Here is a 26,154-nt window from a genome sequence, read left to right as displayed (position 1 = left end):
GCCTTGTGCCGGTCTCTGTGCTAAGCGATTCCAGTTGAGTTCTGCAGTAGCCCCATCCAAGAGTGCTACTGGTCCCACACTGCAGAGGAGGGAATGGAGGCCGGGAGAGGCTTGCCCAGTCAGTCAGTAAGAGTCGGAGCTGGGACTGGGGCCACTCTGCTTCTGACCCGTCTGTGGTGGGAGCGGGCTGCCCTGGCTTTGGTGCGTGGAGGCTACAGTACCAGCCCCTGGCTGGGAGAGGAGCTGGGGCACCTAGCCCAGGGGAGGCACGAGCATGGGCTGCCCAATTCCTTCCCTTGGTACCTCTTGGACTCCTGGTCTTGGACCTGGACCCTGAGCCAGGGCTGGGTCTCACCCAGGACATTTTAGACTTTCTGAATTGCTAGAACCTTTATAATTGAACAAATCACAATGGTACTTGGATCCACTGACGACATGGTATTGCCTGGCTTGTGGGCACGACTCTGGGCTGCAGCTGAGAACAGATACGCTCTACTGGCGGCCTCATGAGACAGGGTGGAGGCACCTTAGAGGTCACTCATGTGAGAGGTCACCGTGCTCAATGAAGAAGGCGGCCCCTGGTGGGGCAAACCAGGGCCGTGCCCCGTCTTTCCTTTCCCCCGATTTGTATTTACTCTTCAGTCGATCACACATTAAAAAAAAAAAGGGCCCATGAGTATACATGAGTATATGAATTAGTGCCCACGAGCATACGAATTTTCACACACTGAGCACTCATGGAACTGCACCTCATGTCAATGCAAATTGAACAAATGTTTTGTAAATTTCTAGAACCTTTAAAAGACAGTTTCTTTCAAGCCCCAGTTGGGACGGCTGCCTGGGACAGATAGTCTTCAGAAAAGGAACATACATTATACAAAAAAGTTACAAATTGTTAGGACCCTTCAGAAAGTTGCAGACCTTACGTTTCTAGTACACACAGGGCTGTATGACTTTAACCTACGGGTACCAGGGAGGTTTCTTTCCCTTTTCTTATCTTTATGTTTGGAATGCTTCCTTTTTGGTTATTTTTTAAACGAAGCAGATGTACAATGTGTGCTCAGGGCAGAAATAGAGCCCATGCCTTGAGGTTGTGCCAAGTCATTTTGACCTTGGTAAATGTTCAAGTATAGCTTCCCTGGGAATCCAGGAGCTGTGCCACAGACATTAAAAGTTGAACATTTTGACTGTATCACTCAGAAGCTGCCACACATCTCTGGTTGTACTTTGTGTAAGTGGAGTGACACAGCGCGTGCTCACTGTGCCGGGTTTCCAGTCCGTGCCATCACGCTCGGGAGACTCACCCGTGCTGCCGCCCGCAGTGGCTCATGGGCACTTTGCATGACTGTATAGTATTCCTTTGGCCAGGAGTCCCTCCCAACCTTCAGCCATTCTCCTGTTGTTGGTTTTCTGGGTGGGTGTACAGGGACGAACACGCTTGTGTGTCTTTTCCCGAGTGTGCCCGTGCATTACTGGTTGGAGCAGAGCCACGGGGTATTTATAGAAGTTTAAGCATTATTAGAGATTGGCACACAGTCTTCCAAAGTGGTGTCGTCCTCCCCATCCCCCCGCAGTGGATGAGGGCTCGAGTTGCTCCACGCCCTTGTCCACTCTTCTCCATCTTCTTCACTTTGGCTGTTCTGGTGGTGATGGGCGGGTAGGGGCATCACACTGTGGCTTACCCTTGCATTTTCCCAACGGCCAATGTTGGGCCTCTTGTTATATGCTTCTTGGCCATTTGGGAAGGCCATTTGGCCATTACCCTCTCTGTGAGGTACCTGTTCAGGCCGAGTTTTCTCCTTCCATAGCAAGTACCTTCGACTGGGTGGATTCCCTTCCCTTCTCTCAGTGGGCGTCTCTGCTGACGGGACATCCTTACAATAGTCCAACCTATTCATATTTTTCCATGTATGGAGAGTACACTTTGAATCCTGTTTAAAACATCTTTGTCTCTTCGGAGGTCACAAAGGTGTCTGCTCTAAGTGTTTCACTGCTTTGCCTTTCGCATGTAGAGATGCAATCCATCTGGAAAGTAGTTTTTTGTTTTTGGTTTTTTAAACTTGTGAGGCTTGTTTTTGAGAGAACATTTCTACCCTCACTGTCCAGGGCTGGCTCTGTTGACTGTGTTGTGGGGAGGGGCTTCTGCTCTGGAAACTCTGTGCTTCATCGCTCAGTGTCTGTCTTTGCACTAGTCGCATGGTGTCCTAACTGCTGGGGCTTTATCTTGGGTCTGACACCTGGTAGCCCATGTCTGCCAACCTTGCTCTTTGTTTTCACCATCTTCTTGGCTATTTTTTGGCCTCTGTGACCAGCCTGTGATGGAGCCCCCCTGGCAGACAGCACCTCACACGTGTTGGCTCAACACGCTGTGGAGAAGGCTGAGCGTGTCCTGTGTGACGCTGCTGGGAGAGAACGCCCGGGAGCTCGTGCCCGGCTGCCGCTGGGATCTGTCCCTCGCCTCCTCCCTTCGCCAGTTTTGCTTCCTAGCCCTTTGCTGAGGTCCTACTATATGTTGAGTCCGGTCAGCCTTTCAAGCGCATCACCGATCCTGGGGGCGGTCCTGGGGACTCCTCCTCGCCCCCCACAGGGGCTCCGGGCTTCCTGCTCCCAACCCAGGGGTGCTTCGGGGACGGTACAGCTGGTGGGAGAAGAAGTAGAGGAAGCTGCGGATCGGTTTCTGCTGGGAGAATGTGTTCCATCTAACGGCGTATGAAACAGATGTGGGGCGGCGCAGTCTGTCCCACGCGGTGTGGTTCTTTTTTTTTTTTTTTTTAAGATTTTATTTGACAGATCACAAGTAGGCAGAGAGAGAGAGAGAGAGGGGAAGCAAGCTCCCTGCCGAGCAGAGAGCCCGATGCAGGGCTCGATCCCAGGACCCTGAGAACATGACCTGAGCTGAAGGCAGAGGCTTAACTCACTGAGCCACCCAGGCACCCCAGTGTGGTTCTAGTTCATGTGCGGGATGTCTGACAGCTGCGACACCGTGGATGGCCCTGGAGGACCTGATGCTAGGTGAGGACGAATTCTGTGTGACCCCACACATGGGAGGTACCTGGAGTCCTCAAAGTCACACAGACAGACAGTGGAATGGTGGTTGTCAGGGACGGGGATTGGGGAGAGAGACGGGGATCGGTGCTTTATGGGGACAGTTTCAGTGTGGGAACCTGAGAAAGTTCTGGAGACGGATGGGGGTGGTGGAATGTACTCAGGCCACTGAACTAGGCACTTAAAAATGGTCAGAATGGTAAACCTGGCGTTAGGTACATTTTAGCACAATAAAAAAAAAAATCACAGTAAAACAGGATGTCTCTGGATTCACATCGGCACAGTCCTGGGTAGGCGCAGACTGACATGCTCACTTGCGGCCATCGTGTCCAGAGGGAGGGATCGCGGGACATTCTGATCTCTCTCTGCTTCTCTTTTTTCCTTGTCTTTTGGCACGAGATATATATTGCTTTTTTTCATGCCAAAAAACGTTAAATACAGAAAAGCATGAAAAAGAGAGAACAAACATTTATATAAGTATTGCTTTTGCAATTTGACAAAAAGAAAAAGTATCAACAATAAATACTATGAGTGAGGAAACATCAACGTCCTCAACCAAACAGAAATATAAGGAAAACAAGGACAACCTAATTGTTTTGCAAAAACCCCCCAAGCCACGCTCTAACTGGAGAACACTCTGCAGCAGTCCCGGGCCTCTGCTGGGTCAGGGTCCGGAGGACTGCTGGACTCCTGGCCACCGGCAGCGCCGGCTGCAGTCTCCGGGGAGGCCCAGGTGCTGCCCTGTTGAAGCCCTGGGGGTTCACGGGAGCCCATATCCCCAGGTTCTGAGAAACTGCGTTTGAAAATCCTTTCTCCGCCTGCCGCGGGCTTTCCTCCTGCTTTGTTGGGATCCTGGTCCGTGTCCGCAGTCCGAGTGCGAACCAGGTCCTGCGGGCGCTCCTCAGGCCACACTCCAGGAAGTGGGGCCGTCACCCCCAGGGAGCCCAGTGGAAGGCTGGCATGATGTGCTAGAAGATTCACCTCTCATAGGACAGCCCCATGTGCTCTGATGCGGCGGGACAGCGCCTTTTGCCTAGAGCATGTTATCACGGTGCCTCCCTCCGCGGGGACAGGGCTTGGCTCCGGCAGGCTGAGTGACGCACCCAAGGTCACCCAGCTAGTCGTGTCTGCAGGACTATGGCCTGAGGGCCCCTCCAGGGCTGCAGCCCCTCCCTGGTAGGCAACTGGGAGGGGCGTGTTCAGGCCAACACGGAGAGGAGCACCGGGCATGAGCCCCGCAGCCCTCGCTCCTGAGACGGCGACCATCACGGACAGGTGGTTGTCCTGTCGGAGGGGACTGCTTTCCCCGCCCAGCCCCCCCCCCCCCAGCATTCCCTTTAGCTCCTGACTTCCTGATGACTCCTCAGGTGATGACACTGGGGGTGGGGGATGGGGGAGCGGACAGTGGGGCAGACCCCACCCCCCACTCCCCACCCCTGCTCCCCTGCCCCCAGCTCCATCTGCACGGCAGTGGCGGTGGCGGAAAAGGCCTGCTCAGAATTCACAGCTGCTCAGGGGCTCATGAATTATGTACGGACGCCAGATCAATCCGTCAGCGCCCTGTCAGGGAGGAATCAAAGGCCCCGGTGGCCGGCGGACAGCTCTTTCTGCGAGGAGACACGAGCTTTCAAGGCCCGCCGAGGGGCCGCCGCTGAGAGCCCTTTGCCGGCGAGTGGGCCTGGCCCTTGGGCGCTGCGCGCCCCGCCCCTCCCCAACGAGCCGGCTCTGTTTCTCTGCCAGGCACGGATTTGACAAATGTCTTTAAAGGCAGAGGAGGGGGTAACACAAAAAGCTTGGGCCCATGTGTTTTGAGCCCATTCCAAGATGTTCCCTGTGAATAATTGATGCCAGTGCCCGGTTTGTCATGAGAAGGTCACCTTGGGTGGGGCCGGTTTCAGCCACAGCATCCCAAGCTTCCCGCGAGCTGACGAGCTGACGGGCTGGGCCCTCCTCCCCTGGGCCACCGTCCCGGTGCCAGGCAGGCGGGCCACGTAGGGCTAGTGATCTGGCTCCTCAACCAGAATGCTAGGCTTTGCTCTGTCCAGGCCCCAAGACTGATGGGAGGGGGGCAGGGGAGAGGAACCCCGGAGGGTGGTGTAGGAGGGCTCCAGGGCAGCCGGAACACAGGACTCCAAACTGCCTGACTGAGGACAATAGAAATGTCTTCTCTCCCAGTTCAGGAGGCCAGAGGCCAAAGAGTTGGCAGCAGGGTTCCTTTTGGAAGCTCTGAGGGAGAATCCGTTCCATGCCTCTCTCCTAGCTTCTGGAGGCTGCCGGCAACCCAAGGCATCCCTTGGTTTGTAGACACATTACTCTGGTCTTTGCCTCTGTCCTCACATGGTATTCTGTCCTTTGTGTTTCTGTATCTGTGGCTCTTCCCTTTTTAGAGGGACACCTGTCCTCGGACTTAGGGCCCACCCTAATTCAAGGTGAACTCGAGAGCCTTATCTTAATTACATCTGCAAAGACCCTTGTTCCAAATCAGGTTGGTTCTGAGGTTCTGGGTGGTCACATCTTTTGGGGGCCACCATTTAACTCACTTCAGTGGGAGACACAGTTGCACGAGTGGGACAGTAGGGACAGGACCGCCCAGCCTCATGGCTGCAGTGACCTCCTTTCAGAGCACAGCTGGGCCCAAAGCCCCACTGGGGACAGAGTCCCACGACCCTGAAAGGGAACCTCCAGGAACCAGAAGCTGCTTGGCTCTTTGATGCAGGCCACTGTCCCCAGGTTCCAGTTGCTCTGGGTTGGATGGGATGTTGTGGTCCCCAAAGCGCAGATCAGGAAGGTAAAATTCAGTGGGTCCCATGCCAGGGAGTGGCCGGCTGGTGAAGGTCAGTGAGCACTGTTGTGACTCAGAGGTCACCTTCTCTCGTGCCAGGCTCCCTGGCTGTGCTCTGGTCCCTCAGAGCTCCGGCCATGGGGGAACACGGTCTGCGATGTTTGTAGCTGTCCCCACCCCCAGCCTCCTCTGTCCCTCCCTCGTGCACACCCTGCAGGCCAGCCATCCCTGCCCTGTAGTCCACAGTTCTCAAGCCCGCTGCACGTTTGGAATCACAGCCCTGGAGATACAGTTAATTTAAATGGGGGGTGTGTTCTTAACTGTTAAAAGTCTGGAAGTGACTCCAGTGCACGTCTAGGGACTTCCCATCACCCCTCTGCATTGGCTGCTCCCTTTGCTTGAGATCCGCTGGTTTCTATCCAGACCTTACTTCAGTGGTCTCTTGCTCGGGGAGGCTATCCTGACCTCTCTGTCTGGGTCTTCACCCCCTAGTAAATGCACCATGTAGAGCTCCTTCCCTGGATGCAGCTCAACTGGAATCTTCCATTTGTGTATGTGACTCTTTGTTTTAGTTCTCTTCTTTTCAGAGAGAATGCCCCGGGCCAGAAGTCATAGAGTATTCTGTGAAAAGTAGCCTTAATGACAAGGGCTTCTTGTTCTCACCTAATTAGGTACCTTGGGTTGACTCAGAAGCTCAGTGATAGCAAGGACCCAGCATCTTCCTAATTTTCCACTTCCCCGGCATGATGACGGAACTTCACCTCATGGTGGCAAGATAGCTGCCACAGCTCCAAACATCACATCTTCCCACAAGGCCCACAGGGAAGAAGAGAAAAATGCTACTCCATACTATTCCTGTTAGGGAGTCAAAACTTTCCTAGAGGCCCCCAACAGTTCCCAGGTCCCAAATGACAGAAGTGGGCCACCTGCCCAGGTCTACAAGTAAGGAAGCCTGGGAAGGCAGATATTTGGGCATTTTTAGCCTCTGATTTGGGATACGGGCTCTAATAACAAGTGCATGGGCGCTTGGGTGGCTCAGTCCATTAAGCGATGCTGTGTGAGTCCTCTGATGGGAAGCGCCAGGGGCATCACATTCACAGAGCCAGAAGGGGGGCGATGGGTGCCAGGGGCTGGGGAGCTGGTGTGCACTGGGGGCTGAGCTCCAGTCCGGGGAGATGGAGAGTTCTGAAAACGACAGGGGTGAGCTTGCACAGCAGTGCGAAGGTACATAGTACCACCGAAGTGCATGCTTAAAAATCGTTAAAACGGTAACTCTTATGTCCACGTTGCCACATTACCAAAAAGAAAAAAAAAATCCAAGGTGAAGAAGCCAGTGGAGGAAGGGGCAGGTGGCAGGCAGCTGCCGGGGCCTGGGGGGCCAGAGTCGGGGAGAAGCTTCTCCAGCTGTTTGGCCTTGGGTCCCTTAGCTCAGGTGTCAGCATGCCAGGGAGCAGGGCCGGCTGGCATGGCATGGACAGAGGGAGATCCGATCTCTCAGATCATCGCTGTCCCCCCGCTCCTCCCCAACACAGCGGCTTGTGGAGCAGGGGATGCGTGGCGCCCGAGGGGAACGGTGTCCACAGGCTCAGGGTGGCCTCATCCTGGCCGCTCTCTGCTGGCTGTGGCTGCCCAGGAGCCTCCAGGACCGCGCTCTCTCCTGCTGGTGTGGCTACAGGTAATGTCCCGGAGGGTCCTTCTTGCCCGGGCCCTAGCATGCTCGCTGGCTGCCTCAGCCCTTCTTCCCCTCTGTCTCCCCCATGTCCTCCACGTGACCCCTGGTCTCCACCGACCAGCACAGCCTCTGCTGCAGGGTCCTCACGCCCTTGGCCGGCGTGCCCCACAGACTCTCTGCTGCCTCCAGGCACGTGGGGGCCTCTGCAGCCCATCCAGGCCTTGGGTGGGGGGGCATTGGGGTCAGACAGAGCCCACTGGACCCGTCACCATGCTGCTGAGGTTCCCCTGCGCGTGGGGGGCACTGCCTGGGAGGTGATCCCCTTCCAGAGTCCCAAATGTGAACCCGAACAGAAACCTTCCTGCTTGCCGCTTTCCTTCTGACCTATCCAAAGCAGCATCCCTCCCGGCCGAGTCTGGAGAGGAGGCATGGGGACATGTGTGCTCACCTCCTACCTCTTGTCTCTTTGTCTCTTTCCACCTTCTGCCCCTCCCTGTCCAGTCTGGAACTAGAACTTACTTGGCATGGGCAGAGAAGGCTGGGCTTCGGGCTTCCTACGTCCCAGCATCCGGAGGACATGCAGGCCTAGATTAGCGGAGTCTGCCGCAGACACAGCAATGCGGGGAGGGCATCTGTGCGCTACTCCGTTGTCGCCTGGGGTTTATCCAGGTCTGCCTCTGAGACCTCTCTGGCCACCTCCAGCAAACCTTTTGGGTGGGATGGAGGGTCCCCTGTGTGAGAAGTTGTCCTCTGGGAGGGGACATTAGGTGACTAGCCTGACTCAGCGATAAGTCTCAGTGGCCTGGGGCAAAGCCACCATTCTGAGTTGGACAGTTACTTGAGTTTACCCTCGGCCTGACTCCTCAAAGATTTACACCCATGTCCAGAGGACAGGGAGGCCATGAATGAAAATGTCCCAGCTGCTCCATCAGCTCAGAAAGATCCCAAGCGTTTGGAGGAGATCCCCCGGCTGGGACCTAACAGGGCACCACAGAGAGGAGGGAGCTCCTGCGGACAGCCTGGGGGGCAGAAAACGGGGTGGGTCCCACCGAGAGGCTTGCCCTGATGCTGATTCTCCGCCACGTCCCAACACTGTCTCCAGTCCGTCAGGAAGACAATGATCATTTCCACCCGCTGCTTTCCGCGGCCGCGCTGGGGGTGTGAGTTTCGGCCTTCCGGCTCCTCCAAGAGAGGTCAAAGCCGTGCTGGTTTCCAGACACGGCGTACGCGCCCGCGAGCAGAACCATCCATCATCGCGTGCAAACGGCCTGCCTCCGAAAGGCCACGTTATGAGGAGATGCCAATAAGTGTATTTACACTTGCTCTGCTCCATCAGGGCGGCCGTGCGGAGGCGTCTGCTGACTCTGGACTTTCCTGCCGCGCCCCCATGTGCTCCTCAATCCCTCTTCATCGATTGTAGATCGAGTCCACCCTGGGTAACCAATCACTGGAGGGCTGGTGGGCGCTTTTTTTTTTCTTTTAATTTTCTGTATCAGGTTTAATTAAACCAAGGTGTGCCTGACCCCGTCAAATCACATCCAAATGGGTCTCCCTGCTACATGAGAAAAAACATCAGCATAAATCATTGATTAGTCTTCATTCAAACTAATCTATCAATGACTTTCTCTGGCTGGGTAGGCCTGGGGAACCCTTGGACACTTCAATGCAAACAGCATCTGGAAGCTTCTTTTTCAAGAGATCGGAGATGCTCGGGAGATGCCAGTCACTTTGGTCACTTCGGAATCTTGGGGGGCAGCTGCTCTCTGTGGCCCTGGCTCGGCACTGCCGGTGATGGGTCTGTCTGGACCGTGAGCTCTATCTGGTGACAGCTGCGGGACAGGGGGCGGGGCGGGGTGGCCAAAACAGACACAGGCTCACAACATGCAGATAGATACAAGTCGTCGAGTGCTAGGAAGGAGGTGTTATGGAGTAATACAGGTAACCAGACAGAAACGTACCGTAATAATATGGAATTTTAACGCTTACACTGCCTTGGAGAAGATTTCAGGAACAGCTTTACACTGATAAATTTGAAAATCAAATGGAGTGGAAAAAATACTTTAAAAACAAAGTTATCAAAACTGCTGCAAGGAAGAAACCTTATCTGTTAAAGAAATTGAATCTCAAATTAAAACTGACAAAGAAATTTTCAGATGGCTTCAGTGGTAAATTCTACTGAACATTTAAAAAAGAAATAACATCCTAATCTTACACTAGATCTCCTGGAGAAAGAACATTTCCTTCCCAAGTCATTTTATTAGGTTATCATAACCTCCTGATGAGGACATTATAACAGAGGAGCATTATGGATCAACTGTTCTCGTGAAAACAGACATAAAAATACTTGACAAAATGTTAGCAAGTCAAGTAAAACAATGTTACAACCAAGTGGGATTTATTTCAGGAATGCAAGGTTGGCTTAACATTCAAAAATCAATCATAATAAAAACCAGAAGAAAAACGAGGGTATCATCTCCATCGATGCAGAAAAATGATCTGATGGGCCTCAGGACCATCCACAAGTGAGGAAGCTCTGAGAAGCCAGAGCTGGGGGGGGGACATCCTTCACTTGATAAAACAGAGATCCTGGAAATCAACCGCAGACATCACACTGGGGAGCGTGTTATAGAGCGTCCCCTCCCCCAGCCGAGACTGGAAGCGAACGAGGTTTCTCACCATCGTTTTTATTCCACATCGTCCTGGGTTCCTGACCAACGTGACAAGCAAGGAAAGAAGTATAAGGACCGAAGGGACAGCAACTGCCATTAGCTAGAGACGCTATCATCACATACGTTAGAATTCCAGTAGAAATCTACAACGACAGGCTTGATAAGTGAGCGTAGCAAGACGGCAGGAGCAAGACCAATCATTCGGTTTCCTTCTTCCAGGAACACACGAGAAGGAAACAAAACGGAAAACAACATTTGCAATAGCGTACAAAAATGAAAGTCGGAGGCATCCGTCTGTGGAAGGGTGTATGGGACCCACCGCTTGACTGAATGGAGCCTGTGACCAGGCAACAGCTCTGCCCCAGCGCCAATTTCCTGGCTGGGATCTTGCACTCTAGTTCTATAAAATGTCCCCACAGGCTCTGGGCTCTTTGTGCAACTTCCCGTGAGCCTATCATGATTTCAAAACACAAAGTCTTTAAAACATGTATACCCTTTGATTTCATAATTCCTGTTTTGTGATTCTAGCCTCAGGAAAAATTTTACATGTACTCAAAGACTGAGTTAAAAGGACGGTGTATTCGTTTCCTAGGGTTTCCTAGGTTGTTTTCTGTGTGGCTTTGACAACATTAATTTATTTTCTTGCAGTCTCTGGGATCAAAGTGGAGGCAGGGTTGGTGTCTTCTGAGGCCTCTCTCCTTGGCTCACAGACAGCCACTTTCTTGCCGTGGCCTCACACGTTCCCCCATCAGTCTGTGTCGCGTGTGTCCCCGTCTCCTCTTTATAAGGACACCAGTCATGTTGGATGAGGGCTCGCCTATATGACTTCATTTTACATCAATTACCTCTTGAAAGACCCATCTCCAAATCGGCACATTCTGAGATGCTGGGGGTTAGGACATCAGCATCTGAATTGTGGGGCGGGGGTGCAAGGCTGTCCACAGCATTCTCCTACCCAAGCATTACCTCTAGCAATGAAACCCGGAAACAGCCCACGTGCCCACTAGCAGGGGACTGGGGGAAACATTAGGTATGTGGGTCTGTGAGCATATCAGGCAGTTACTTATAAAGAGATGGAAACACATGCTTACTAGCAATTCACGACACTTCCAAGATACTGGCGAGTGGAGAGAAAAATCTAGATCTCTACCTGCAAGGGTTTGCGTGGAAGACTAATTGTGCTTCTCTCCGCGTGTTATGATGACGAGGAATGTTTATTTCTCCTCTGTGGCACTTTTTATTTCTTGCCTTCTAAAAAAATGAACATGCAATGTTTATGTGATAACTTCTAAAGAAAAACTCGTTAGGGAAGATCTTAACAGTATATTTTACTGTCCCGGGACTTCACCAGAGAAAACCCTGATGAGAAATTCCCATAGCCACTGGGGTTCTTCCTCATCAGCAAAGGGAGTAGCCGCCGGCTGATTTGAGTAGACCTGGATTCCTCACAAGGGCGTTGGGGCTCACAGCCTTACAGGACGGGTCCTGAGGGCTGGGCTCCGAGCCCGGGAGAACTGAAGACAGCAAGACCAGTTCATTGACAAGGGCGCCAGTGCCGCTGGGGGTGAGATGCTGTGGGTGACCCTTGCTGCCACTGCCACGGGCACTGTCACGCCTGCTTTGGAAGGTCACTGCCCATCACCGGGACCCATCCTGCAAGGTCTCTGTTTCTCACCACTCACCTCTGGTGGAGGTTGGGGCAGGTGGGTTGGGTTGGGTCTGGGGCACTTCTGTGTGTTCAGCTCTGACAGTGGAAAGTGGGCTCTGCCTCATCAGGGGAAGCTGTCTGCTGACCCAGAAAGGGGGGTTTGGGTGCTGGTGACCAAACAAAATGGCACCCTCAGCTCTTAGGAACTAAGGGCGGGAGTCTGAAAACTATGGCCCAGGGGCTAAATTTCACCTAATGCCTGTGTTTATACAGCCCGTGAACTAAGAATGGTTTCACGTTTTTAAATACGGAAGTAAAAAAAGAAAAACAATCAAAAGATAAAGACTATTTCTAGACATGTGAGAGTTTTATGAAATGCAAGTTTCCATGTCCATCAAGTTTTACTGGTACACAGCCCTGTTTGTTTGCTCACCCATCGTCTGTGGTTGCTTTTGCACGACGATGGTGGAGTTGAGCAATTTCGATAGAAACGTGCAGAGCTGTCAATGCCAACCGCCGACTTCACAGAAAGTTTGCTGACCCCTGACCAAGACACCTCGTGGGGCTCGTGCCCAGGGCAGGATGTAGGACGGCTTCTCAGAGACAGAGCCACGTCCTCGACGTTTTTGGAGTGGTCATGAGTGTGCCTCAGCTGTCTTTTGGTCTCTGCTTCTCATTCCGTATCTAGTCAGAACTTCTGCAACCAACCCACCTCTTTCCCTTCTTCTCTAGAGCTTTCCTCTGTGGCCCCGTGTCTCTGCTTCCTCTCGGCTTCTGGTTTCGGTCGCTCCGGCGCTCCGGGCCCTGCCCGCCCCACGCTGCACTTCATGGCCTTGTCTCTGCGTCTTCTCGGCTCCTCTCTGTCTGGTTGGTCCAGCCTATCTAGGCAAAGCTTCTGACACCAGGGCCCTCTGAGGGCCAGGGGCCAGCGAGGGCCTGGCCACTCTTGGTCCCCTCCGCTGTGGCCAAGGTGGGAGCACGAGACACACGGTATGGACGCCCATGGCTGTCCACCCACGGGGACAGGCTTCCCTGTGAACATGGTGGTGTGTTGGCAGGTGCCCCCCATCCAAGCCAACCATGAAGAGAAGCAGATGTGCGATGTGTGCCTGAACACTTCTAGATGCGTTTGGAAGGGTGGAGGAGGGCTACGTGGGGCTGCTGGTGGTGTGCCGGCCACCCTTTCCACATACTGAGCCATTCATTCCTCAGGCACCTCGGGAGGGAAGCGGGTGGTCTGGCCGATCCGTCTCCCTTTCCTCCTGGCTCACGGCCCCATACGTTTCCTAGCCTGCCTTGCAGCCTGGTGAGACCGTGCGTCGAGTTCTGGCCACGGAATGCGTGTGGGTGTGATGCACGGCACGTCCAGGGCTGGCTCACAGACTGTCCCATGGGAATGCGTGCTTCCTCCTTCCCAGCATCTGCTGGCTGGATGCTGACACCACCACAAGCTTGGAAGTGACGCGCAGGAAATGGCAGACTGCCTGTTGGCCTAGGTCTCTGAGTCACCGTGTGGAGCGGAGCCCCTCTGGGATGCTGACTGTACTTTTCATGCATGTGGTAGATTAAACATGGGCCACACATTCTGTGACTTCTCCCTCTCAAAGAAGGGGTCTAAATTCCCTCCCCTTCGATGGCCTTGTTACTGCTTCGACCGATAGAATTTGGTGGAAATGACACTGTCCATTTCTGGGCCCACCAAACTTGCCATCTCTTGTCTTGTGCAGAATGTCCGCCCTGCTGGAGAGACCACAGAGACAGGCCATACGGCTACAAGGAGAGATCTTGCGTGCACAGGGGGAAACCGGGAGACCCCTGAGAGGGAGAAGGCCAGCAGAAGCCAGCCCTCCAGGCAGCTGTGCCTAGGTACCTGGCTGACGGGTAAAGCCATCTTGAACTCCCCAGACAAGTTCAGCACCAGCCGAACCCTGTGAATGGCCTCAGTCAAAGCCACGTGGAACCCGAGATCATCCAGCCCAGCTCTGCCCGAGTCCTTGACCCACAAAATTGTGAGATTTAATAGAACGGTTGCCATTTTAAGTTGGTTTTCAAAGTACATTTTAAAAAATAAATAAATCAGTAGATAACCAGAGGTGAATAAGAAATACATTCCTATTGTGCTACGGCCTGAATATTTTGGGGTTTGGATACCTTCAGTAATTTGGGAGGTTCTGATTCGGCCCGTACTGCAGGTGGGGCACAGGGCGTCTGAGCAGCCCCCGAGAGCTGACCGGCAGGCGGCGAGGGGCCCGGTAAGGAGTCTACTCCGGGAGGTCTGACGGGGCTGGCTCGGCAGCCGACTCTGCTCCTGGGTCACGCAGCTGGGCCTGCCTGCTGGCTAGACCCCAGGTTCGTTCCGGGGACAGCTCTTTCCCAGGTGGACCACCTGAGCGTGAAAGGCAAGCCCTGCTGTGCAAATGCACGTCGAGGTGGTGCTCAGGGTCCACGAACCTCCGCCAGCCCAAGCCAGTCTGACAGCCACGCCCAAACCCGAGGGTGGAGGAAGTGCAGGCGCCCGGCTAGGTCCGGTGACGGTGCGGACACCGTGCTGCTGTGGGGAGGGGAGGAACCAGAACCTGCTCTTTTTTTTTTAAGATTTATTAATTTATTGGAGGGATGGGGGGAGGGGAGTGGGAGAGGATCTTTCAAGCAGACTTCTTGCTGAGCGCGGAGCCAGACGTGGGACTCAGCCCCACAACCAGAGACCATGACCTGAGCCGAAACCAGGAGTCGGCGCTTAACCGGCTGAGCCCCCCAGACGCCTCAGGACGCGCTCTTAACACTCTAGTCCTTGTGCGACGGGACGTCCCATCTCGGGTATTTGGTTTGTCGTGCACTCTTCGATCTGCTGAGTTCTCATCCCAGTAGGGAGCTGAGCTGTGGGTCCTCTGCCTGGGCCCTGAGCACAGCTCCCCGCTCCCCAGAGCCCCGGGGCCAGGCAGCCCACCTCTCCCCCTGGGTTCCGGCTGGCCGCCACTCACTGCCCCCCTCACAGGCGTGAGCAGCCTTTGGCCACCTCCAGTGTGCAGGGGCCCTGGGGGCCGAGGGAAGGTGGGCGCAGCCACCGGCCTGGGAGGAGGCTGTGGAGAGTGACCCCGGCTCTGGGGGGAGACGCAGTGCGTACAACCCAAGGCAGTTTTAGCTGCAGACGTTAGCAGAAGAAAGGCTGTGTCAGGCCTGAGAGGCCCATCGTCCGCGATCACAGCGGAGGCTCCTCTGGAAAGAGGGGAAGGAGCCCCAGACAGGCTGGAGGAGCCATGGTCCGGCCGGGGGCTGCTCGCCAGCCAGAGCTTCTGAAGAAGCGGGCAAGTGCGGTGGCGACTCAGAGACAGGGGATGCCGACCTTCAGCTCCTCTGGGACAGAAGCCGCCTCTCCTCCCCTTAGTCTCAGCCCGTCCGGTCCCGTGGCTGTGCCCTCCACTCACCCTGGCGCTGCGGAAACCTCCGGGTCCTGGATCCCTTCGACACAGGCTGCACACCCTCCCCCACATCTCACAGATTTGCCAACGACGGCGGGTTGCCTGCCGCGGCGCCCTGGAGCTGGGAGACACCCTTGGGGCCCAGGCACCCGGTTCGGATGGTCTCCCTACTCCGACGGCACCAGATACAGGGCTTCCTGCCTCATCTCCATCCTGGACAGCCCGGCCTGCTGGGTGGTGGAGGGTGTGCCAGGCATGGGGGCGGGGCACTCACCCGTGGCCCCTGTCTTCAGCCGACCAGCTTCCTGGACCAGCCTCTGGGTTTCCCAAGGATGCTCATGTCCCCGGCTCTTGCTCAAAGCCCATCTGACCTTCCAGGCTTATTCAGGAAGCCCCCTTGATACCCTTGATACCCAGGGCCCTCTTCGGAATTCCCAGGGGCCTGTTCCTCTCCTTCGGAATTCCTGTTCCTCTCTGAGGGCCTTGTGACCTCACGGGGCCAGATATGTCCTGAGGGAAGGGCCCACCCCAGAAGCGGCACAGCTTTGGGGCACCACAGGCCTGAATCCCACCTTCTCTACTTCGTAGCCTGTGATCTGGGGCAAGTGCTTTATCTGTCGGTGGGCAGTGAGACTGGGGACCGGGGGAAGGTTCCCGTAGAGATGCAGAGGGGAAGCCGGCCAACCCCGCTGGGCTGCCGGCCACAAGGACCCGGACTCCGAGAGGGCTGAGAGCACCGTGGTGGGGAGCGGAGGACATGCCAGGACGGGGTGGGAGGGAGGAAGGAGCCAAGGTTCTGGCCTGTTCAGTAGCCTGCATGCCACAGGGGCCAGGCAGGCCTAAAGCTGGAGTCGTCTGAGTCCCGTGTCTTGACCAACCCGGGCCAGAGCTGAGCTTGTGGGGAGGAAGGCCTGGCGTGGCTTTGGGGCACCTGCTGTCTGCTTCTAGTTCCTCGTGAATGGTGCTTCCCAGTGATGAAACCTCCCTGGGAGTGGACGGGCCCCTGTGTCTCTGCACTTTCTCCCTCTTCATGACCCTTGGCCTGTGGCCTCAGTGAGTCCCGAACCCCATGCAGCTGAGAAACAGGAGGCCGTCTTGGTGTGAACACCGGCCTTGAAAGGGGAACAACACTGACAATAGCTTCATGAAAAATTCTGGCCCTTAGGACGACTGATTTTCGGGAGAACAAAACAGATCTGGTATTTCACTTCCTATTTTCCCCCACTTTATCTTCTTAAAAAAAAAAACAAAACCCCAAACATCCACACATTTCGAAAGCCGGGCACCTCTGGCGGTAGCTCGGGACGGAGGCAGCCCTGTGAGCCTCATCTCACGGCCCCAGGTGAAACGATGCTGATTTTGACGGACAAACAAACCCTTTTCCTTCCCTCTGAAGGACATTCCATTTCAGCCTGGAAACCAAACATGGGGCTGGGCTACAAGGCGAGCACTTGGCTGTAAACAGACACCAAAGTATTGTCACAAGCTACGGCTGGCAGTGAGAACAAGACGAGGACAGTTGGCAATCGCTAACTTTTATCTAACGTGTTTGCTGAATCTGCACAAAATCCAGTATTGCTCTTCTAGCCTGTGCTTGTTTGCTTCTCCAGACAGGGAACTCACTACCTCAAGCAGTGGATCTGTGTAAAATATTGCAGGCATGTGTGTCCATTGTCTTCCCAGGGGTTCTGGCCACTGTCACAGCTTTCTGGCTTTCAGATAGTGAGCGCTCCAGGTGGCCACAGCCTAAACAGACTCCAGCTTCTACAGGAAAGAGGGGGAACTGGAGGGACACCCAAAGCTCCCAGAGTCAATGGGGGAGCAGAGGAGCCAAGCATCTCAGTTTTCACGGCAGAATGAAGATGTGACATGGGAAGGAAGGCGGCATCACCGGCTGGTCTGACCCGCTTTTTGGACAGGGAAACTCAGGACTATAAAACTCTCCCAGGAGGGAGCCAGGAAGTCAGCAGAGCATGGCGTCTGCTCCTTAGGATAAGGGAGGGCCACTCACCTCAATTTCATCTTTAAAATCCCACTAATCCGGGCGCCTGGGTGGCTCAGTGGGTTAAGCCGCTGCCTTTGGCTCAGGTCATGATCTCAGGGTCCTGGGATCGAGCCCCGTATCAGGCTCCCTGCAGGGAGCCTGCTTCCCTCTCTCTCTGCCTGCCTCTCTGCCTACTTGTGATCTCTGTCTGTCAAATAAATAAATAAAATCTTAAAAAAAATAAATAAATAAAATGCCTTTTAAAAAAAAAAAAAAAAAAAATCCCACTAATCCGCCTGAGAGGCAGCGTGGCGGTAGCTGTGAATTTGAACCTTGCAGTCAGGAAGATGTGTGACAGCACCTGAGCGGTGTGACCTCGGGCGGGGGGGGGGGGGAGTGATTTAACTTCTCTGAGCCTGCTCTTTCATTTGCAAAAGCACCTCAGAGGTCTGCCATCAGGTGCAAGCTAGACCGTAGACACGGAAGGCTTGCCGCGGAGGTGGAGAGGCTCTGCCCCCATCATCTTCAGGGAGGGCCTGCTCCCCGGCTGCAGGAGAGCAGTGAGCAGGAGGGTCCCAGCTCTCAGCTCCTCTAGGGTGGGCCTGGGCTGTGGAGACCCACCTCAGCCATGTCCTTCGAGGATAGTTGGCATCCAGAGACTGAGACGTGGGGCGTGGGCCAGTGTGGGGCACGTGGACAGTTCGTGCTCGTCCTGAGCTCCCTCTCGGGGCTGGCCGGCATCTCGGGTCCGCCACTCCCTCGGGCCAATCTTCCTTCCGCCCTCCCCTGTTCACGGGTGTTGCAGGATGATGAACATCTTCCATCCCATCTCAGCACCTGCGCCCAGAGAACCCAACTTCCAGAGGTTTCTCCCAGTGCCAGGCGTGCGGCAGGCCTCCGGGGAGGGTCCGATTACTGTGTTATTATTACTGTGACCATGTTACGAAACCCCTCCCAACTCACAAGTCGGGATGGAAGACAAGTAGATGAATTCAAAATAGGGTGGAGATGACAAACCAGAGCCCCAAACGAGGTGCGATATCCAAAGACCAGGGAAAAGGTCCTGTCCAGGACACGACTGCTTGGGGCCATCTGCCCTGAAGAAAGGCAGAGACTCAGCCCGGGAGCCAGCCGGGCAGTTAGAAACGCGCGTGCACTGAGGTAAGAGAAAGAAGCTCAGGGGAAGAAGTGGTTTAAATGGGAGGTGACGTCATTGGTCACATGGGTTGCTCCTGAGTGTTTTAAGTTGGGGCTCGGGTGATGTCTGCAGAGCCAAGTTGTTCTGAGCTCAAATGCCAGCTTCTTTCCTGGTGCTCCTGTCGGTGTCACCCGCCCATCTGAGTTCACGGGCGGCAGGGTGACAAGTCTCATACTCCCCAGCACATACAACTGTGTGAATCAGGGCTTGGGGGAGTGGGAACTCGGACCAGAATATCTCTTGGTATTTAGTAATGGTGGGAAAGGACACGGCGGTGGTGGTGGGGGGGTGCCAGGAAATCGAAGAACTTTGCTGCAAAATGCTTGGTGAAAGCTTCAGGGGAGTCACTGCTGTAAGTGAACTGCCCTCTGTCCTCCCATGAACACCGTGAAATTGGCCACGAAAGGCCCTGCTTTCGCAGGTTTCTCAGGGATGGCTTGGGGCTGCATTTGGGGGCCAGTCGGCCCCTGACAGAAAGGCGTCATCGATGTGGGTTTCGGGGAACCGTCTCAGGGGAAGAGGGGCGGCTCTTGTGAGAACCTGGGAAGCAGCTACTGATCAGGGCGAATGGATGATGAGGTCCTTCTGTTTCTGTGTCTCCCTTTAGGACAACGTGGGCGATCCAGAATATGCTGGGCAGCCCCGGGCGGGGAGCACGGTAAGTGTGCCTAAGCACGGTCCCAGCCCTCTCTGAGCCTCTGCTTCCAGAAAAGGAGCTGCCCTCCTGAGCACAGACTTGCAGAAGGGCTGCAGAGAGGGAAGTGGGGAGCTGTGCTGGGCCGTCCTTGGGCTTGGAGCCCCGGAAACCCACCAAGACCAACCCCGCCGGCAGCAGAAGTGCCTCCCTGTTCCACCCTGAATCCAGGCAGACACTGGGCCCCCTTCGGGCCCTTCCAGGAAGCTGGGGGGCACAGTCAGGAACACGCTCCTTGTGCTGGTGTCCAAATCCCTCCGCACCCGGCACCAGTTTCCCTCTCCCAGGAGCAGATGAACACAGGGAGGTTTTACATGGTGCCCGCGGAGGCCAGAGCGAGTGGTGAACTCAGGGGTCCCTGGTTCAGTTGGTACGGACCCACCAGAGGCCAGCCCCGGAGGAGATGCTGGGGACACATGGGTGACGGTCCCTGCCTTTCAGTGCCCAGGGAAGCCCCGGCTGTGCCGACAGGCACTGCGGCGAGCTGGGGACCGGAGAGGCAGGATTCACCCGCAGCACGGGGGGCAGCAGGGGGCAGGGAAGGAGCAGCCAGGCCGGGAGAGGAGGAGCCCAGGAGGGTGGGGCAGACACTGTTTGAAGGTGGAGGTGACCGAGGAGGAAGGGACACTAGGTGACACCAGGTCATTGTGGGGTCCTGCTTGTTCTCTTAGATCCTTCGCCCTGGGGGAGGCCCGCTGCAAGCCAGCAGGACACATGAGAAGCTCCTGGTGTGGAACTGGGGTCTCCTGCCCACGGCTGGGCGGGTGAGCGTGGACCCCTATCTCCCAGCCCCAGCCAAGCCTTCCGGGAACTGCAGCTGCCATTTTGATGGAAACTTCCAGGCCCCCGGAGGCAGAATCACTTAGCCAAGACGCTCCTGAATCCCTGACCTACAGAAAATGTGACGTTCTCCAGGTTTTTTCCTACAGCCACTAAATTTGGGGGCAATTTGTTACATGGCAGTAGATAAGTAATACTGAATTTTATTTTATTTTTAAAGATTTTATTTATTTGAGAGAGAGAAAAAGAGAAAGAGATCACAAGTAGGCAGAGAGGCAGGCAGAGAGAGAGGGGGAAGCAGGCTCCCTACTGAGCAGACAGCCCAATGCAGGGCTCGATCCCAGGACCCTGAGATCATGACCTGAGCCGAAGGTAGAGGCTTAACCCACTGAGCCACCCAGGTGCCCCCTGAATTTCATTTTAAAGAGGTCTTTGCAAGGGGATCTTCAGAGGCTTGGTTTAAAAATAAAGCCCCAAAGTATTCTAGTTAGATGACGGGGACGGAGGACCTGGTTTTGGGTAAGTTCATCTGCTGATTATCCCAACACCACGAAATAAGGGCGGGGGATGCCGAGGTCAGCGGTGGGTGGGTTGTGGAAGCGTCTCTCCACTGTAATGTGTGAGAGAGGCACACCTGGCAGGGGAGGAAAGAGCGGGGGCCCTGCTGTTTGCTGTGACTTGATGGCTTAATCAGGCGATCGATATTGTTCTCAGGGCAGAGGGAGTGGGGAGCTGAGATGAAAAATGCATGAGGGGCTCGGGGGGGCGCTGGGAGGAGCACATGAAAAAGCCAGCTTGCTCTATCTGCCCCACACCAGCCGAGAAATTAAATCGGCGAGGAGGAGATGGACAGCCACGGGGCTGACTGGAGCGTAGAGCACATGCGTGCAAGCCACTGTCTCATCATAAGGCAGAAACATGCTCATTAAATCGCTTTTCTTGACTAAAGATGGATTCAATAACCTTTAGCAGTGTTAAACACCAGCAGACACCGAAATCGTGCAGGTCTCAAAGAGGCTGATGGAATCGGGGCGTTAATGATCTTGGGGACAGCACACAGGGGGAGGACAGCTCTCAGCGCAGGCTGGGCCTTCCGTGTGCTTGCGACAAACACCGCACACAAGAGCAAAAAAAAAAAAGGCAATTAACTGGGACTCTCAATTAGCTCCTCGGGAAGGTGAGAAAGAGACACAGGGAAACAAGCTCATACAGATGACTATTTAAAAAAGCCAACTTCCATCAGATATCCTTATATAAATTAGGATCAAATTCAGCCATGACACAAGAGCCAGAACAATGGTGGCTTCAACAAGGTAGCCTAGCTGTCTACCACACAAAAGGCGACCAGCGATGGACGTCAGAGTTGCCTGCCAGCCAGGCTCCTCTGCCATCCTCAGCATGTGGCTTCTACCTCATGGTCTGTGATGGCTGCGAGAGTGCCAGCCATCATGCCCACACTTCAGCAGGAAGGAGGAAGGGGCAGAAATGACCTCCCTCTTCTCATCACCTCCTCAGGAATACCTCCCAGGAGTTGTACGTAACTACAGTCACATCTCAATGGCCACTCCTAATCATAAAGGAGCTGGGATAGGAAGTCTTTTTCCCAGGTCCAAAAAGGGAGCTCTGCTGGAAGGAAGGATGGAAGTGTGGCTACTGGGAAGGCAGACGGGGGACTCTGGCATGCCCTGAAGTCAGAATACAGTCAGCGTGAACCAAAGGTAGGTCTCAGGTCAGAACACAACACTGCTCTGAGTGTGGCATGGGGGATGGGGAGGCTGACGATCAGGGAGCGTGAACCAGCCTGAAGGGGCAAAACGTAACACGACAGAGTGTTAAAAGGACATGGAATGAGTCATGTAAATTGTGACATTTCAGTTATGGCGCTATTCACGCTGCACAGTGTAAAAATGCTAACCTTTATCTAGACAAAAAACCAAAACTCACCCTGACCGATCCAAGTAGTCTACAGTCCGGCACGCCCTCAGCACCCTCATACTTGAGTCTTGCTGTGCGCACGGCTCTGCGCAGTCCTCAGTCTGGACCCTGGGCTCCCCAGTGTGGGAAAGACTGTCCATTGCTCTGAACCCCCAGTTAACCATGAAACAAGCCGTAAAGAAAAGCTTAGGTTCGTAATATATACCCACTGTGCGCTTAGAACCTCCTGGGGTAGGTAACCGAGTCAGACTCTGATCAAACCCTCACAGGAATAAAGATGACATGTCCCATGGGGTCGGTAAGGGCCAGGAAAGCCAGGCAGAGGGGCGTGTCGGTGAGGACGGGGTCGGGCTGGCGGGGACAGAGACAAGGAGCAGCGGCTTCCACAACAGACTTTCCTCCTCTCGTTCGTCTGAGCCTGGAGGTGGGCAGACAGGGCTGGCACGGAGCTCTGCGGGGCCATCAGACACCAAGTCTGCTCTGTCTTGCTCTGCACATGCGGCCTGCATTCCCAAGACCACTGCACGGTCCGAGACGGCAGTTCCATATCCCACAACAAGAGGAGGAAAAGGGAGGGGTGGGCCCCGTCCTGGGTTTCAAACAAGGTCACACACTCTGGACACCCCTCTTTTTTTTTTTTTTTTAAAGGTTTTATTTATTTAACAGAGAGAGACATAGCGAGAGATCGTGCAAGCAAGGGGAGTGGGAGAGGGAGAAGCAGGATCCCTGCTGAGCAGGGAGTCTGATGTGGGACTCGATCCCAGGACTCCGGGATCCTGACCTGAGCCGAAGGCAGATGCCCAACAACTGAGCCAGCCAGGTGTCCCTCTTAAATCAGAGTGGGGGCGTGGGTCCCCTCCCTCAACTCTGGGCTGTTAGAGGCCGGCTGGCTATCAGTGACGCTGTGAAACTTCCGAGGCTGGGGGCGTAGAAAATGATACAGAGTCTACATGGTTTTCTTGGGCTGCCAGCGCTTGGGGCCCAGCTCCACGGGGCAGAGGGGCCCAAGTGGAAAAACTGAGGCCCAAAGCCCCCGGCCAATGGCTGCATCTGCCTGTAGCCACGCAGGTGAGCCATCTTGAGGAAAGCTCCTCTAAGCCCTGCAGGGGCCGCCCTCGCTGGTCCCTGTGGTCCCCTGGGGCGCAGAGCTGAGCTGCGTCTTCCCAGCCAAGCCCCGCCCACACTGGAAATCTGTGAGCGCAGTATGTGGTGGTTGTAGATTTCGAGACACTGAATTAACAAACACACACTTTTTATTGATTTATTTTTAGAAAGATTCGACTTATTGACTTTAGAGCGGAAGCCAGTCAGCACGAGTCGGGGGAGGGGCAGGGGTGAGGGAAATCAGAGCCTGAGCCGAGACCGAGCGCCTGACACCCAACGGGCTGAGCCACCCAGGCGCCCCCGCACCTTCTGATTTAGAAACGGGTTTGGGGTTACAGAAGAGCTGCAAAGGGAGTAGACGGAATTCCCATGGACCCTTCACCCGATACTAACGTCTTCCAATGACCACGTTTATCAAAAGAAAGAAACGAGCGTTGATGTGCTGCTGCTACCCTCAGAGGTTGTAGGGTTTCTCCTCTTTTCCTGCCAGCGCTGGTTTTCTGCTCTGGGACCCCGTCCGGGATGCGGCCCGTGTCCGTGGTCTCCTTCCGCCTGTGACAGCTTCTCTACGTCCTCGCCTGTCTTTCACGACCTTGACACTTTTCGGAGTAGCGGTCAAGTATTTTGCAAAATGCCCTTCAGTTTGAGTCTGTTGAGTGTTTTCCCAAGATCAGACGGGGGTATAGATCTTGGAGAAGAGCCCCACAGAGGGGGAGGGCCCTTTCCGTGCCGTCAGAGCCCAGCTACACCACGGCTGGTTCTGGCGACCTTGACCTTGATGGTTAAGGAGGCGCCTGCTGGGTTTCTCCACCTCTCCATGTCTTCACTAGCAGCAGGTCACTAAGTTCAGCCCACACTCAAAATGGGGGGGCTGAATCACTAAATTGGGAGAGGGGGTTGTTGAGTGGCAGTAGGTGACAACAGAGACAGTGGCACCCACAAGTGTCTCTGGGAGATAGTGGGCCGGGGGCTGCGTGGCAAAAGCCAGAGGGGGCTTGAGGGTGCCCCCCCGGAGAGGGCTTAGAGGGGAGCAAGGGGAAGGCTACTGGGAGCAAGAGGAAGGGGAGCCCTGTTACGTATGTGGCGCCGGGAAGCGCGAGCGCGGGGCCTGGGGGAACCCGGAAACCTGCCCGGGGGCTCGGGTAGCCTCCCAGGAGATTCGCAGCACAGGGCTGAAGACACGGCTTCATTTCTTCTGGCTGCTGACATCAAAATGCATGAGGAAGGATGGGTTAAAAAGGAAACGTTCCAGTTTTTTTTTTAAGACAACTGAAAGGCAATATAAAAGAGCCATAACTTGCCGGGTTTGAAAAGAAAATGGTTTCTCATTCCCAGCCTCTCCAGATGGCAAAAAAATCTCAAATCAAAAAATGGCCTCTGGGGCCACCTGTGTGGCTCAGTGGGTTAAAGCCTCTGCCTTCGGCTCATGATCTCAGGGTCCTGGGATCAAGCCCTAGGTCAGGCTCTCTGCTCAGCGGGGAGCCTGCTTCCCTCTCTCTCTGCCTGCCTCTCTGCCTACTTGTGATCTCTGTCTGTCAAATAAATAAATAAAAATCTAAAAAAAAAAAAAAAGGCTCTGGGCAAAGATCGAACCCAGGCAGGACCCTTGGTGATAGCTTAGACATACCCAACACAGCGCGTCCTTTTGCCAGGTACCAACTGATGGCCTTTCAGTTCCAAATTCATCCGTCACCGCCTGATCTAGAAGATGGATCCAGGCCCTTTACATGTTTTTCTCTCTGCTCACTGGTGTGATGCGAAGCATGGACAACAGGCACTGCGAGAAAAGGCGTGTTTACCTTCTCCCCACCGTGGCTGGAGCCATGCTGGAGTGAGCTGGGGTCCCACAGAGGGAGGCTGCCCCCGCCCCGGGACCTAGCTCTGTCGCAATTCCCTCTGCTCGAGCTCAGTAGAAATTATGGTGGCTGCTTTCCTCGTCCCCAGGAAGATACAACTGCGGACCTCCAGCTACGTTAGATAGCATGCTGTCCCTGAGCCAATCACAACAAGTGTATGTGTGTGTACGTGTGCGCGCGCGTGTGTGTGTGTGCGTGCGCATGTGTGTGCGTGTGTGTGTCTGGGACCGAGACTGGCCAGGATTTCCTTACTGTGGGGTGGGGGCGGAAAGGGGGGACTGACGGAGCCGATCTAATGGAAGCACGTGGACTGATGAGGGAACAGAGGGGGGTTCCCCACAGGCAAGGTGAGGTTTTATTTTATTCTAAGAAGGGGTGACCCTAGCGTGGGGTCTGGATTCCTGTCATCATGTGCTCTCACGGGGCAGGTGCCAGTCACCACCACAGCTCGCGGTAGGATGGCATCGCTGACAAGGGCCTGGTGGCCTGGGGCATGGGGTCGTCATGGGGCTAAGGCTCATGAGGACCCAGAACCTGTACGCAGTGAGGTGTGGTTCACTCCAGATAAGTGCAAACTGTTAACCTTATCCCGCCAGCTTCTGATCGTCAGTATTTCCATCCCAGGAAGGAAGGCGGCCGGCAAGACTTTCGTCCGCAGTGCCATCAGCCCTTTTCCCCGCGGACCGAGCAAGGCGCCCTGGGGTCTGGCCAGACAGTTCGGGCTGGGATCCCTCGCTGAGGACAAGTTACACGGCGTCACACGGCGTCACACGGCGTCACACACTCACCCCCTTAAGGGCTGCCCAGCCCTCAGTGCATCAGCCCCACGGCCAGGAACCAACCATGCAGTGAACTGGTTTTCTCTTGCTGGTATGGTCTCCCGGCCCCCCCTTAGCGACGGCCCCTACGTTTTTGAAAAAGTTTAGAACTACCTGCCTGCTTCCTAATTAGATCCCTATTCTTTTATGCTCGGAAGTTTTCTTGAACTTTGCTGGTTTGCAAACTAATGGAAAGAAACAGGAAGGACAGCAAATTAACGATGGCCTTTTAGCAATCATTAATTTGACCAACTACCCTTTGGAAATGAAAGGCCAGCGCCTATTAGCTTTAGGGGCATCGAGTGCAAAGTCAAATATCAAAAGGCCATGGCAAAAAAAGGGACCCCGTTCTAATCAAGGCAGAGAGAGGCGGCACAGTCACAGAAATGCAGATAGGATTGGGAAGTGGGGCGGCGGTCTGGGCTTCTGACTTTCTCTTCCGAACACTCGCATTTTCGAAATGGTGTCTTAAATCTCTTGTGCTTAAGAGATGGTCTCCATGCACAGCCCAAGCTGCTCCGCCATGTCTGCAGGGGGCAGGCCATCCCCT

The sequence above is a fragment of the Mustela lutreola genome, chromosome 12 (assembly GCF_030435805.1).
Source record: "Mustela lutreola isolate mMusLut2 chromosome 12, mMusLut2.pri, whole genome shotgun sequence".
In the NCBI taxonomy this organism is placed as follows: domain Eukaryota; kingdom Metazoa; phylum Chordata; class Mammalia; order Carnivora; family Mustelidae; genus Mustela; species Mustela lutreola.
This window is presented reverse-complemented; position numbering follows the sequence as displayed.